This window comes from Corella eumyota, chromosome 7 (assembly GCF_963082875.1).
Source record: "Corella eumyota chromosome 7, kaCorEumy4.1, whole genome shotgun sequence".
NCBI classification, from domain to species: Eukaryota; Metazoa; Chordata; class Ascidiacea; order Phlebobranchia; family Corellidae; genus Corella; species Corella eumyota.
This window is the reverse complement of record NC_137496.1, coordinates 7,987,845-7,999,452: the sequence shown is the minus strand read 5'-3', so window position 1 is coordinate 7,999,452 and position 11,608 is coordinate 7,987,845. Positions and strand designations below refer to the sequence as shown.

Sequence of the window (11,608 nt, the reverse complement as noted above, 5' to 3'; positions counted from 1 at the left end):
TTCCCAGGCGGTCACCCATCCAAGTACTAACCGGGCCCGACGTTGCTTAACTTCCCAGATCGGACGAGATGGGGTGTACTCAACGTGGTATGGTCGTAGGCAATGTGATGTGCCAACACATTTATCATTAAACGTGTATATTTAAAATAAAATAAATGACTTGCGTCGCCTAGCAATTATATCAAATATATTAATTTTCAAAAATTTCTATAAAAATGACTTATACATAAGGTACTTTCTAATATGCTATAAAACTTATAAAATACCTACGACACCCGGTATTCCCAGGCGGTCACCCATCCAAGTACTAACCGGGCCCGACGTTGCTTAACTTCCCAGATCGGACGAGATGGGGTGTACTCAACGTGGTATGGTCGTAGGCAATGTGATGTGGTGAGCCAACACATTTATCATTAACCGTGTATATTTAAAATAAAATAAATGACTTGCGTCCCTTAGAAGTTATATCAAATATATTAATTTTCAAAAATTTTGATAAAAAATGACTTCTACATAAAGTACTTTCTAATATGCTATAAAACTTATAAAATGCCTACGACACCCGGTATTCCCAGGCGGTCACCCATCCAAGTACTAACCGGGCCCGACGTTGCTTAACTTCCCAGATCGGACGAGATGGGGTGTACTCAACGTGGTATGGTCGTAGGCAATGTGATGTGGTGAGCCAACACATTTATCATTAACCGTGTATATTTAAAATAAAATAAATGACTTGCGTCCCTTAGAAGTTATATCAAATATATTAATTTTCAAAAATTTGATAAAAAATGACTTCTACATAAAGTACTTTCTAATATGCTATAAAACTTATAAAATGCCTACGACACCCGGTATTCCCAGGCGGTCACCCATCCAAGTACTAACCGGGCCCGACGTTGCTTAACTTCCCAGATCGGACGAGATGGGGTGTACTCAACGTGGTATGGTCGTAGGCAATGTGATGTGGTGAGCCAACACATTTATCATTAACCGTGTATATTTAAAATAAAATAAATGACTTGCGTCCCTTAGAAGTTATATCAAATATATTAATTTTCAAAAATTTTGATAAAAAATTACTTCTACATAAAGTACTTTCTAATATGCTATAAAACTTATAAAATGCCTACGACACCCGGTATTCCCAGGCGGTCACCCATCCAAGTACTAACCGGGCCCGACGTTGCTTAACTTCCCAGATCGGACGAGATGGGGTGTACTCAACGTGGTATGGTCGTAGGCAATGTGATGTGCCAACACATTTATCATTAACGTGTATATTTAAAATAAAATAAATGACTTGCGTCGCCTAGCAATTATATCAAATATATTAATTTTCAAAAATTTCTATAAAAATGACTTATACATAAGGTACTTTCTAATATGCTATAAAACTTATAAAATACCTACGACACCCGGTATTCCCAGGCGGTCACCCATCCAAGTACTAACCGGGCCCGACGTTGCTTAACTTCCCAGATCGGACGAGATGGGGTGTACTCAACGTGGTATGGTCGTAGGCAATGTGATGTGGTGAGCCAACACATTTATCATTAACCGTGTATATTTAAAATAAAATAAATGACTTGCGTCCCTTAGAAGTTATATCAAATATATTAATTTTCAAAAATTTTGATAAAAAATGACTTCTACATAAAGTACTTTCTAATATGCTATAAAACTTATAAAATGCCTACGACACCCGGTATTCCCAGGCGGTCACCCATCCAAGTACTAACCGGGCCCGACGTTGCTTAACTTCCCAGATCGGACGAGATGGGGTGTACTCAACGTGGTATGGTCGTAGGCAATGTGATGTGCCAACACATTTATCATTAAACGTGTATATTTAAAATAAAATAAATGACTTGCGTCGCCTAGCAATTATATCAAATATATTAATTTTCAAAAATTTCTATAAAAATGACTTATACATAAGGTACTTTCTAATATGCTATAAAACTTATAAAATGCCTACGACACCCGGTATTCCCAGGCGGTCACCCATCCAAGTACTAACCGGGCCCGACGTTGCTTAACTTCCCAGATCGGACGAGATGGGGTGTACTCAACGTGGTATGGTCGTAGGCAATGTGATGTGGTGAGCCAACACATTTATCATTAACCGTGTATATTTAAAATAAAATAAATGACTTGCGTCCCTTAGAAGTTATATCAAATATATTAATTTTCAAAAATTTTGATAAAAAATGACTTCTACATAAAGTACTTTCTAATATGCTATAAAACTTATAAAATGCCTACGACACCCGGTATTCCCAGGCGGTCACCCATCCAAGTACTAACCGGGCCCGACGTTGCTTAACTTCCCAGATCGGACGAGATGGGGTGTACTCAACGTGGTATGGTCGTAGGCAATGTGATGTGGTGAGCCAACACATTTATCATTAACCGTGTATATTTAAAATAAAATAAATGACTTGCGTCCCTTAGAAGTTATATCAAATATATTAATTTTCAAAAATTTTGATAAAAAATGACTTCTACATAAAGTACTTTCGAATATGCTATAAAACTTATAAAATGCCTACGACACCCGGTATTCCCAGGCGGTCACCCATCCAAGTACTAACCGGGCCCGACGTTGCTTAACTTCCCAGATCGGACGAGATGGGGTGTACTCAACGTGGTATGGTCGTAGGCAATGTGATGTGGTGAGCCAACACATTTATCATTAACCGTGTATATTTAAAATAAAATAAATGACTTGCGTCCCTTAGAAGTTATATCAAATATATTAATTTTCAAAAATTTTGATAAAAAATTACTTCTACATAAAGTACTTTCTAATATGCTATAAAACTTATAAAATGCCTACGACACCCGGTATTCCCAGGCGGTCACCCATCCAAGTACTAACCGGGCCCGACGTTGCTTAACTTCCCAGATCGGACGAGATGGGGTGTACTCAACGTGGTATGGTCGTAGGCAATGTGATGTGCCAACACATTTATCATTAAACGTGTATATTTAAAATAAAATAAATGACTTGCGTCGCCTAGCAATTATATCAAATATATTAATTTTCAAAAATTTCTATAAAAATGACTTATACATAAGGTACTTTCTAATATGCTATAAAACTTATAAAATACCTACGACACCCGGTATTCCCAGGCGGTCACCCATCCAAGTACTAACCGGGCCCGACGTTGCTTAACTTCCCAGATCGGACGAGATGGGGTGTACTCAACGTGGTATGGTCGTAGGCAATGTGATGTGGTGAGCCAACACATTTATCATTAACCGTGTATATTTAAAATAAAATAAATGACTTGCGTCCCTTAGAAGTTATATCAAATATATTAATTTTCAAAAATTTTGATAAAAAATGACTTCTACATAAAGTACTTTCTAATATGCTATAAAACTTATAAAATGCCTACGACACCCGGTATTCCCAGGCGGTCACCCATCCAAGTACTAACCGGGCCCGACGTTGCTTAACTTCCCAGATCGGACGAGATGGGGTGTACTCAACGTGGTATGGTCGTAGGCAATGTGATGTGCCAACACATTTATCATTAAACGTGTATATTTAAAATAAAATAAATGACTTGCGTCCCTTAGCAGTTATATCAAATATATTAATTTTCAAAAATTTTGATAAAAAATGACTTCTACATAAAGTACTTTCTAATATGCTATAAAACTTATAAAATGCCTACGACACCCGGTATTCCCAGGCGGTCACCCATCCAAGTACTAACCGGGCCCGACGTTGCTTAACTTCCCAGATCGGACGAGATGGGGTGTACTCAACGTGGTATGGTCGTAGGCAATGTGATGTGCCAACACATTTATCATTAAACGTGTATATTTAAAATAAAATAAATGACTTGCGTCCCTTAGCAGTTATATCAAATATATTAATTTTCAAAAATTTGGATAAAAAATGACTTCTACATAAAGTACTTTCTAATATGCTAAAAAACTTATAAAATGCCTTCGACACCCGGTATTCCCAGGCGGTCACCCATCCAAGTACTAACCGGGCCCGACGTTGCTTAACTTCCCAGATCGGACGAGATGGGGTGTACTCAACGTGGTATGGTCGTAGGCAATGTGATGTGGTGAGCCAACACATTTATCATTAACCGTGTATATTTAAAATAAAATAAATGACTTGCGTCCCTTAGAAGTTATATCAAATATATTAATTTTCAAAAATTTTGATAAAAAATGACTTCTACATAAAGTACTTTCTAATATGCTATAAAACTTATAAAATGCCTACGACACCCGGTATTCCCAGGCGGTCACCCATCCAAGTACTAACCGGGCCCGACGTTGCTTAACTTCCCAGATCGGACGAGATGGGGTGTACTCAACGTGGTATGGTCGTAGGCAATGTGATGTGGTGAGCCAACACATTTATCATTAACCGTGTATATTTAAAATAAAATAAATGACTTGCGTCCCTTAGAAGTTATATCAAATATATTAATTTTCAAAAATTTTGATAAAAAATTACTTCTACATAAAGTACTTTCTAATATGCTATAAAACTTATAAAATGCCTACGACACCCGGTATTCCCAGGCGGTCACCCATCCAAGTACTAACCGGGCCCGACGTTGCTTAACTTCCCAGATCGGACGAGATGGGGTGTACTCAACGTGGTATGGTCGTAGGCAATGTGATGTGCCAACACATTTATCATTAAACGTGTATATTTAAAATAAAATAAATGACTTGCGTCGCCTAGCAATTATATCAAATATATTAATTTTCAAAAATTTCTATAAAAATGACTTATACATAAGGTACTTTCTAATATGCTATAAAACTTATAAAATACCTACGACACCCGGTATTCCCAGGCGGTCACCCATCCAAGTACTAACCGGGCCCGACGTTGCTTAACTTCCCAGATCGGACGAGATGGGGTGTACTCAACGTGGTATGGTCGTAGGCAATGTGATGTGGTGAGCCAACACATTTATCATTAACCGTGTATATTTAAAATAAAATAAATGACTTGCGTCCCTTAGAAGTTATATCAAATATATTAATTTTCAAAAATTTTGATAAAAAATGACTTCTACATAAAGTACTTTCTAATATGCTATAAAACTTATAAAATGCCTACGACACCCGGTATTCCCAGGCGGTCACCCATCCAAGTACTAACCGGGCCCGACGTTGCTTAACTTCCCAGATCGGACGAGATGGGGTGTACTCAACGTGGTATGGTCGTAGGCAATGTGATGTGCCAACACATTTATCATTAAACGTGTATATTTAAAATAAAATAAATGACTTGCGTCGCCTAGCAATTATATCAAATATATTAATTTTCAAAAATTTCTATAAAAATGACTTATACATAAGGTACTTTCTAATATGCTATAAAACTTATAAAATGCCTACGACACCCGGTATTCCCAGGCGGTCACCCATCCAAGTACTAACCGGGCCCGACGTTGCTTAACTTCCCAGATCGGACGAGATGGGGTGTACTCAACGTGGTATGGTCGTAGGCAATGTGATGTGGTGAGCCAACACATTTATCATTAACCGTGTATATTTAAAATAAAATAAATGACTTGCGTCCCTTAGAAGTTATATCAAATATATTAATTTTCAAAAATTTTGATAAAAAATGACTTCTACATAAAGTACTTTCTAATATGCTATAAAACTTATAAAATGCCTACGACACCCGGTATTCCCAGGCGGTCACCCATCCAAGTACTAACCGGGCCCGACGTTGCTTAACTTCCCAGATCGGACGAGATGGGGTGTACTCAACGTGGTATGGTCGTAGGCAATGTGATGTGGTGAGCCAACACATTTATCATTAACCGTGTATATTTAAAATAAAATAAATGACTTGCGTCCCTTAGAAGTTATATCAAATATATTAATTTTCAAAAATTTTGATAAAAAATGACTTCTACATAAAGTACTTTCGAATATGCTATAAAACTTATAAAATGCCTACGACACCCGGTATTCCCAGGCGGTCACCCATCCAAGTACTAACCGGGCCCGACGTTGCTTAACTTCCCAGATCGGACGAGATGGGGTGTACTCAACGTGGTATGGTCGTAGGCAATGTGATGTGGTGAGCCAACACATTTATCATTAACCGTGTATATTTAAAATAAAATAAATGACTTGCGTCCCTTAGAAGTTATATCAAATATATTAATTTTCAAAAATTTTGATAAAAAATTACTTCTACATAAAGTACTTTCTAATATGCTATAAAACTTATAAAATGCCTACGACACCCGGTATTCCCAGGCGGTCACCCATCCAAGTACTAACCGGGCCCGACGTTGCTTAACTTCCCAGATCGGACGAGATGGGGTGTACTCAACGTGGTATGGTCGTAGGCAATGTGATGTGCCAACACATTTATCATTAAACGTGTATATTTAAAATAAAATAAATGACTTGCGTCGCCTAGCAATTATATCAAATATATTAATTTTCAAAAATTTCTATAAAAATGACTTATACATAAGGTACTTTCTAATATGCTATAAAACTTATAAAATACCTACGACACCCGGTATTCCCAGGCGGTCACCCATCCAAGTACTAACCGGGCCCGACGTTGCTTAACTTCCCAGATCGGACGAGATGGGGTGTACTCAACGTGGTATGGTCGTAGGCAATGTGATGTGGTGAGCCAACACATTTATCATTAACCGTGTATATTTAAAATAAAATAAATGACTTGCGTCCCTTAGAAGTTATATCAAATATATTAATTTTCAAAAATTTTGATAAAAAATGACTTCTACATAAAGTACTTTCTAATATGCTATAAAACTTATAAAATGCCTACGACACCCGGTATTCCCAGGCGGTCACCCATCCAAGTACTAACCGGGCCCGACGTTGCTTAACTTCCCAGATCGGACGAGATGGGGTGTACTCAACGTGGTATGGTCGTAGGCAATGTGATGTGCCAACACATTTATCATTAAACGTGTATATTTAAAATAAAATAAATGACTTGCGTCGCCTAGCAATTATATCAAATATATTAATTTTCAAAAATTTCTATAAAAATGACTTATACATAAGGTACTTTCTAATATGCTATAAAACTTATAAAATGCCTACGACACCCGGTATTCCCAGGCGGTCACCCATCCAAGTACTAACCGGGCCCGACGTTGCTTAACTTCCCAGATCGGACGAGATGGGGTGTACTCAACGTGGTATGGTCGTAGGCAATGTGATGTGGTGAGCCAACACATTTATCATTAACCGTGTATATTTAAAATAAAATAAATGACTTGCGTCCCTTAGAAGTTATATCAAATATATTAATTTTCAAAAATTTTGATAAAAAATGACTTCTACATAAAGTACTTTCTAATATGCTATAAAACTTATAAAATGCCTACGACACCCGGTATTCCCAGGCGGTCACCCATCCAAGTACTAACCGGGCCCGACGTTGCTTAACTTCCCAGATCGGACGAGATGGGGTGTACTCAACGTGGTATGGTCGTAGGCAATGTGATGTGGTGAGCCAACACATTTATCATTAACCGTGTATATTTAAAATAAAATAAATGACTTGCGTCCCTTAGAAGTTATATCAAATATATTAATTTTCAAAAATTTTGATAAAAAATGACTTCTACATAAAGTACTTTCGAATATGCTATAAAACTTATAAAATGCCTACGACACCCGGTATTCCCAGGCGGTCACCCATCCAAGTACTAACCGGGCCCGACGTTGCTTAACTTCCCAGATCGGACGAGATGGGGTGTACTCAACGTGGTATGGTCGTAGGCAATGTGATGTGGTGAGCCAACACATTTATCATTAACCGTGTATATTTAAAATAAAATAAATGACTTGCGTCCCTTAGAAGTTATATCAAATATATTAATTTTCAAAAATTTTGATAAAAAATTACTTCTACATAAAGTACTTTCTAATATGCTATAAAACTTATAAAATGCCTACGACACCCGGTATTCCCAGGCGGTCACCCATCCAAGTACTAACCGGGCCCGACGTTGCTTAACTTCCCAGATCGGACGAGATGGGGTGTACTCAACGTGGTATGGTCGTAGGCAATGTGATGTGCCAACACATTTATCATTAAACGTGTATATTTAAAATAAAATAAATGACTTGCGTCGCCTAGCAATTATATCAAATATATTAATTTTCAAAAATTTCTATAAAAATGACTTATACATAAGGTACTTTCTAATATGCTATAAAACTTATAAAATACCTACGACACCCGGTATTCCCAGGCGGTCACCCATCCAAGTACTAACCGGGCCCGACGTTGCTTAACTTCCCAGATCGGACGAGATGGGGTGTACTCAACGTGGTATGGTCGTAGGCAATGTGATGTGGTGAGCCAACACATTTATCATTAACCGTGTATATTTAAAATAAAATAAATGACTTGCGTCCCTTAGAAGTTATATCAAATATATTAATTTTCAAAAATTTTGATAAAAAATGACTTCTACATAAAGTACTTTCTAATATGCTATAAAACTTATAAAATGCCTACGACACCCGGTATTCCCAGGCGGTCACCCATCCAAGTACTAACCGGGCCCGACGTTGCTTAACTTCCCAGATCGGACGAGATGGGGTGTACTCAACGTGGTATGGTCGTAGGCAATGTGATGTGGTGAGCCAACACATTTATCATTAACCGTGTATATTTAAAATAAAATAAATGACTTGCGTCCCTTAGAAGTTATATCAAATATATTAATTTTCAAAAATTTTGATAAAAAATGACTTCTACATAAAGTACTTTCTAATATGCTATAAAACTTATAAAATGCCTACGACACCCGGTATTCCCAGGCGGTCACCCATCCAAGTACTAACCGGGCCCGACGTTGCTTAACTTCCCAGATCGGACGAGATGGGGTGTACTCAACGTGGTATGGTCGTAGGCAATGTGATGTGGTGAGCCAACACATTTATCATTAACCGTGTATATTTAAAATAAAATAAATGACTTGCGTCCCTTAGAAGTTATATCAAATATATTAATTTTCAAAAATTTTGATAAAAAATTACTTCTACATAAAGTACTTTCTAATATGCTATAAAACTTATAAAATGCCTACGACACCCGGTATTCCCAGGCGGTCACCCATCCAAGTACTAACCGGGCCCGACGTTGCTTAACTTCCCAGATCGGACGAGATGGGGTGTACTCAACGTGGTATGGTCGTAGGCAATGTGATGTGCCAACACATTTATCATTAAACGTGTATATTTAAAATAAAATAAATGACTTGCGTCGCCTAGCAATTATATCAAATATATTAATTTTCAAAAATTTCTATAAAAATGACTTATACATAAGGTACTTTCTAATATGCTATAAAACTTATAAAATACCTACGACACCCGGTATTCCCAGGCGGTCACCCATCCAAGTACTAACCGGGCCCGACGTTGCTTAACTTCCCAGATCGGACGAGATGGGGTGTACTCAACGTGGTATGGTCGTAGGCAATGTGATGTGGTGAGCCAACACATTTATCATTAACCGTGTATATTTAAAATAAAATAAATGACTTGCGTCCCTTAGAAGTTATATCAAATATATTAATTTTCAAAAATTTTGATAAAAAATGACTTCTACATAAAGTACTTTCTAATATGCTATAAAACTTATAAAATGCCTACGACACCCGGTATTCCCAGGCGGTCACCCATCCAAGTACTAACCGGGCCCGACGTTGCTTAACTTCCCAGATCGGACGAGATGGGGTGTACTCAACGTGGTATGGTCGTAGGCAATGTGATGTGCCAACACATTTATCATTAAACGTGTATATTTAAAATAAAATAAATGACTTGCGTCGCCTAGCAATTATATCAAATATATTAATTTTCAAAAATTTCTATAAAAATGACTTATACATAAGGTACTTTCTAATATGCTATAAAACTTATAAAATGCCTACGACACCCGGTATTCCCAGGCGGTCACCCATCCAAGTACTAACCGGGCCCGACGTTGCTTAACTTCCCAGATCGGACGAGATGGGGTGTACTCAACGTGGTATGGTCGTAGGCAATGTGATGTGGTGAGCCAACACATTTATCATTAACCGTGTATATTTAAAATAAAATAAATGACTTGCGTCCCTTAGAAGTTATATCAAATATATTAATTTTCAAAAATTTTGATAAAAAATGACTTCTACATAAAGTACTTTCTAATATGCTATAAAACTTATAAAATGCCTACGACACCCGGTATTCCCAGGCGGTCACCCATCCAAGTACTAACCGGGCCCGACGTTGCTTAACTTCCCAGATCGGACGAGATGGGGTGTACTCAACGTGGTATGGTCGTAGGCAATGTGATGTGGTGAGCCAACACATTTATCATTAACCGTGTATATTTAAAATAAAATAAATGACTTGCGTCCCTTAGAAGTTATATCAAATATATTAATTTTCAAAAATTTTGATAAAAAATGACTTCTACATAAAGTACTTTCGAATATGCTATAAAACTTATAAAATGCCTACGACACCCGGTATTCCCAGGCGGTCACCCATCCAAGTACTAACCGGGCCCGACGTTGCTTAACTTCCCAGATCGGACGAGATGGGGTGTACTCAACGTGGTATGGTCGTAGGCAATGTGATGTGGTGAGCCAACACATTTATCATTAACCGTGTATATTTAAAATAAAATAAATGACTTGCGTCCCTTAGAAGTTATATCAAATATATTAATTTTCAAAAATTTTGATAAAAAATGACTTCTACATAAAGTACTTTCTAATATGCTATAAAACTTATAAAATGCCTACGACACCCGGTATTCCCAGGCGGTCACCCATCCAAGTACTAACCGGGCCCGACGTTGCTTAACTTCCCAGATCGGACGAGATGGGGTGTACTCAACGTGGTATGGTCGTAGGCAATGTGATGTGCCAACACATTTATCATTAAACGTGTATATTTAAAATAAAATAAATGACTTGCGTCGCCTAGCAATTATATCAAATATATTAATTTTCAAAAATTTCTATAAAAATGACTTATACATAAGGTACTTTCTAATATGCTATAAAACTTATAAAATACCTACGACACCCGGTATTCCCAGGCGGTCACCCATCCAAGTACTAACCGGGCCCGACGTTGCTTAACTTCCCAGATCGGACGAGATGGGGTGTACTCAACGTGGTATGGTCGTAGGCAATGTGATGTGGTGAGCCAACACATTTATCATTAACCGTGTATATTTAAAATAAAATAAATGACTTGCGTCCCTTAGAAGTTATATCAAATATATTAATTTTCAAAAATTTTGATAAAAAATGACTTCTACATAAAGTACTTTCTAATATGCTATAAAACTTATAAAATGCCTACGACACCCGGTATTCCCAGGCGGTCACCCATCCAAGTACTAACCGGGCCCGACGTTGCTTAACTTCCCAGATCGGACGAGATGGGGTGTACTCAACGTGGTATGGTCGTAGGCAATGTGATGTGCCAACACATTTATCATTAAACGTGTATATTTAAAATAAAATAAATGACTTGCGTCGCCTAGCAATTATATCAAATATATTAATTTTCAAAAATTTCTATA

General features: G+C 37.5%; 40 non-coding genes and 1 pseudogene across 40 annotated transcripts; all 41 read right to left on the bottom strand.

Moving 5' to 3' along the window:
* Positions 1–101, bottom strand: LOC145761629 (5S ribosomal RNA; annotated as a pseudogene).
* A 162-nt stretch (positions 102–263) lies between these two features.
* On the bottom strand, positions 264–382 carry LOC145761046 (5S ribosomal RNA). Its single transcript, XR_014287024.1, has one exon. It is a non-coding gene; the product is annotated as a 5S ribosomal RNA (ribosomal RNA).
* A 168-nt stretch (positions 383–550) lies between these two features.
* On the bottom strand, positions 551–669 carry LOC145761952 (5S ribosomal RNA). The gene has a single exon (XR_014287604.1). It is a non-coding gene; the product is annotated as a 5S ribosomal RNA (ribosomal RNA).
* A 167-nt stretch (positions 670–836) lies between these two features.
* Positions 837–955, bottom strand: LOC145761951 (5S ribosomal RNA). The gene has a single exon (XR_014287603.1). It is a non-coding gene; the product is annotated as a 5S ribosomal RNA (ribosomal RNA).
* A 168-nt stretch (positions 956–1,123) lies between these two features.
* LOC145761950 (5S ribosomal RNA) lies at positions 1,124–1,242 on the bottom strand. The gene has a single exon (XR_014287602.1). It is a non-coding gene; the product is annotated as a 5S ribosomal RNA (ribosomal RNA).
* A 161-nt stretch (positions 1,243–1,403) lies between these two features.
* Positions 1,404–1,522, bottom strand: LOC145761045 (5S ribosomal RNA). The gene has a single exon (XR_014287023.1). It is a non-coding gene; the product is annotated as a 5S ribosomal RNA (ribosomal RNA).
* Positions 1,523–1,690: 168 nt separating this feature from the next.
* Positions 1,691–1,809, bottom strand: LOC145761945 (5S ribosomal RNA). Its single transcript, XR_014287597.1, has one exon. It is a non-coding gene; the product is annotated as a 5S ribosomal RNA (ribosomal RNA).
* A 162-nt stretch (positions 1,810–1,971) lies between these two features.
* On the bottom strand, positions 1,972–2,090 carry LOC145761933 (5S ribosomal RNA). The gene has a single exon (XR_014287586.1). It is a non-coding gene; the product is annotated as a 5S ribosomal RNA (ribosomal RNA).
* A 168-nt stretch (positions 2,091–2,258) lies between these two features.
* Positions 2,259–2,377, bottom strand: LOC145761921 (5S ribosomal RNA). The gene has a single exon (XR_014287575.1). It is a non-coding gene; the product is annotated as a 5S ribosomal RNA (ribosomal RNA).
* Positions 2,378–2,545: 168 nt separating this feature from the next.
* On the bottom strand, positions 2,546–2,664 carry LOC145761910 (5S ribosomal RNA). The gene has a single exon (XR_014287564.1). It is a non-coding gene; the product is annotated as a 5S ribosomal RNA (ribosomal RNA).
* A 168-nt stretch (positions 2,665–2,832) lies between these two features.
* Positions 2,833–2,951, bottom strand: LOC145761898 (5S ribosomal RNA). The gene has a single exon (XR_014287553.1). It is a non-coding gene; the product is annotated as a 5S ribosomal RNA (ribosomal RNA).
* Positions 2,952–3,113: 162 nt separating this feature from the next.
* Positions 3,114–3,232, bottom strand: LOC145761044 (5S ribosomal RNA). Its single transcript, XR_014287022.1, has one exon. It is a non-coding gene; the product is annotated as a 5S ribosomal RNA (ribosomal RNA).
* Positions 3,233–3,400: 168 nt separating this feature from the next.
* On the bottom strand, positions 3,401–3,519 carry LOC145761887 (5S ribosomal RNA). The gene has a single exon (XR_014287542.1). It is a non-coding gene; the product is annotated as a 5S ribosomal RNA (ribosomal RNA).
* Positions 3,520–3,682: 163 nt separating this feature from the next.
* Positions 3,683–3,801, bottom strand: LOC145761876 (5S ribosomal RNA). Its single transcript, XR_014287531.1, has one exon. It is a non-coding gene; the product is annotated as a 5S ribosomal RNA (ribosomal RNA).
* A 163-nt stretch (positions 3,802–3,964) lies between these two features.
* Positions 3,965–4,083, bottom strand: LOC145761186 (5S ribosomal RNA). The gene has a single exon (XR_014287156.1). It is a non-coding gene; the product is annotated as a 5S ribosomal RNA (ribosomal RNA).
* Positions 4,084–4,251: 168 nt separating this feature from the next.
* On the bottom strand, positions 4,252–4,370 carry LOC145761864 (5S ribosomal RNA). Its single transcript, XR_014287520.1, has one exon. It is a non-coding gene; the product is annotated as a 5S ribosomal RNA (ribosomal RNA).
* A 168-nt stretch (positions 4,371–4,538) lies between these two features.
* Positions 4,539–4,657, bottom strand: LOC145761852 (5S ribosomal RNA). Its single transcript, XR_014287509.1, has one exon. It is a non-coding gene; the product is annotated as a 5S ribosomal RNA (ribosomal RNA).
* Positions 4,658–4,819: 162 nt separating this feature from the next.
* On the bottom strand, positions 4,820–4,938 carry LOC145761043 (5S ribosomal RNA). Its single transcript, XR_014287021.1, has one exon. It is a non-coding gene; the product is annotated as a 5S ribosomal RNA (ribosomal RNA).
* A 168-nt stretch (positions 4,939–5,106) lies between these two features.
* LOC145761839 (5S ribosomal RNA) lies at positions 5,107–5,225 on the bottom strand. The gene has a single exon (XR_014287498.1). It is a non-coding gene; the product is annotated as a 5S ribosomal RNA (ribosomal RNA).
* A 162-nt stretch (positions 5,226–5,387) lies between these two features.
* LOC145761827 (5S ribosomal RNA) lies at positions 5,388–5,506 on the bottom strand. The gene has a single exon (XR_014287486.1). It is a non-coding gene; the product is annotated as a 5S ribosomal RNA (ribosomal RNA).
* A 168-nt stretch (positions 5,507–5,674) lies between these two features.
* On the bottom strand, positions 5,675–5,793 carry LOC145761815 (5S ribosomal RNA). The gene has a single exon (XR_014287475.1). It is a non-coding gene; the product is annotated as a 5S ribosomal RNA (ribosomal RNA).
* Positions 5,794–5,961: 168 nt separating this feature from the next.
* LOC145761803 (5S ribosomal RNA) lies at positions 5,962–6,080 on the bottom strand. The gene has a single exon (XR_014287464.1). It is a non-coding gene; the product is annotated as a 5S ribosomal RNA (ribosomal RNA).
* Positions 6,081–6,248: 168 nt separating this feature from the next.
* Positions 6,249–6,367, bottom strand: LOC145761791 (5S ribosomal RNA). Its single transcript, XR_014287453.1, has one exon. It is a non-coding gene; the product is annotated as a 5S ribosomal RNA (ribosomal RNA).
* Positions 6,368–6,529: 162 nt separating this feature from the next.
* On the bottom strand, positions 6,530–6,648 carry LOC145761041 (5S ribosomal RNA). Its single transcript, XR_014287020.1, has one exon. It is a non-coding gene; the product is annotated as a 5S ribosomal RNA (ribosomal RNA).
* A 168-nt stretch (positions 6,649–6,816) lies between these two features.
* Positions 6,817–6,935, bottom strand: LOC145761780 (5S ribosomal RNA). Its single transcript, XR_014287442.1, has one exon. It is a non-coding gene; the product is annotated as a 5S ribosomal RNA (ribosomal RNA).
* A 162-nt stretch (positions 6,936–7,097) lies between these two features.
* Positions 7,098–7,216, bottom strand: LOC145761767 (5S ribosomal RNA). Its single transcript, XR_014287430.1, has one exon. It is a non-coding gene; the product is annotated as a 5S ribosomal RNA (ribosomal RNA).
* Positions 7,217–7,384: 168 nt separating this feature from the next.
* On the bottom strand, positions 7,385–7,503 carry LOC145761755 (5S ribosomal RNA). Its single transcript, XR_014287419.1, has one exon. It is a non-coding gene; the product is annotated as a 5S ribosomal RNA (ribosomal RNA).
* Positions 7,504–7,671: 168 nt separating this feature from the next.
* Positions 7,672–7,790, bottom strand: LOC145761743 (5S ribosomal RNA). The gene has a single exon (XR_014287408.1). It is a non-coding gene; the product is annotated as a 5S ribosomal RNA (ribosomal RNA).
* A 168-nt stretch (positions 7,791–7,958) lies between these two features.
* Positions 7,959–8,077, bottom strand: LOC145761732 (5S ribosomal RNA). The gene has a single exon (XR_014287397.1). It is a non-coding gene; the product is annotated as a 5S ribosomal RNA (ribosomal RNA).
* A 162-nt stretch (positions 8,078–8,239) lies between these two features.
* Positions 8,240–8,358, bottom strand: LOC145761040 (5S ribosomal RNA). The gene has a single exon (XR_014287019.1). It is a non-coding gene; the product is annotated as a 5S ribosomal RNA (ribosomal RNA).
* A 168-nt stretch (positions 8,359–8,526) lies between these two features.
* Positions 8,527–8,645, bottom strand: LOC145761720 (5S ribosomal RNA). Its single transcript, XR_014287386.1, has one exon. It is a non-coding gene; the product is annotated as a 5S ribosomal RNA (ribosomal RNA).
* A 168-nt stretch (positions 8,646–8,813) lies between these two features.
* On the bottom strand, positions 8,814–8,932 carry LOC145761708 (5S ribosomal RNA). The gene has a single exon (XR_014287374.1). It is a non-coding gene; the product is annotated as a 5S ribosomal RNA (ribosomal RNA).
* Positions 8,933–9,100: 168 nt separating this feature from the next.
* Positions 9,101–9,219, bottom strand: LOC145761696 (5S ribosomal RNA). Its single transcript, XR_014287363.1, has one exon. It is a non-coding gene; the product is annotated as a 5S ribosomal RNA (ribosomal RNA).
* A 162-nt stretch (positions 9,220–9,381) lies between these two features.
* LOC145761039 (5S ribosomal RNA) lies at positions 9,382–9,500 on the bottom strand. The gene has a single exon (XR_014287018.1). It is a non-coding gene; the product is annotated as a 5S ribosomal RNA (ribosomal RNA).
* Positions 9,501–9,668: 168 nt separating this feature from the next.
* Positions 9,669–9,787, bottom strand: LOC145761684 (5S ribosomal RNA). Its single transcript, XR_014287352.1, has one exon. It is a non-coding gene; the product is annotated as a 5S ribosomal RNA (ribosomal RNA).
* A 162-nt stretch (positions 9,788–9,949) lies between these two features.
* On the bottom strand, positions 9,950–10,068 carry LOC145761672 (5S ribosomal RNA). Its single transcript, XR_014287341.1, has one exon. It is a non-coding gene; the product is annotated as a 5S ribosomal RNA (ribosomal RNA).
* A 168-nt stretch (positions 10,069–10,236) lies between these two features.
* On the bottom strand, positions 10,237–10,355 carry LOC145761660 (5S ribosomal RNA). Its single transcript, XR_014287330.1, has one exon. It is a non-coding gene; the product is annotated as a 5S ribosomal RNA (ribosomal RNA).
* A 168-nt stretch (positions 10,356–10,523) lies between these two features.
* Positions 10,524–10,642, bottom strand: LOC145761649 (5S ribosomal RNA). The gene has a single exon (XR_014287319.1). It is a non-coding gene; the product is annotated as a 5S ribosomal RNA (ribosomal RNA).
* Positions 10,643–10,810: 168 nt separating this feature from the next.
* LOC145761638 (5S ribosomal RNA) lies at positions 10,811–10,929 on the bottom strand. Its single transcript, XR_014287308.1, has one exon. It is a non-coding gene; the product is annotated as a 5S ribosomal RNA (ribosomal RNA).
* A 162-nt stretch (positions 10,930–11,091) lies between these two features.
* Positions 11,092–11,210, bottom strand: LOC145761038 (5S ribosomal RNA). The gene has a single exon (XR_014287017.1). It is a non-coding gene; the product is annotated as a 5S ribosomal RNA (ribosomal RNA).
* A 168-nt stretch (positions 11,211–11,378) lies between these two features.
* Positions 11,379–11,497, bottom strand: LOC145761630 (5S ribosomal RNA). Its single transcript, XR_014287300.1, has one exon. It is a non-coding gene; the product is annotated as a 5S ribosomal RNA (ribosomal RNA).
* Between the last annotated feature and the right edge of the window lie 111 nt (positions 11,498–11,608).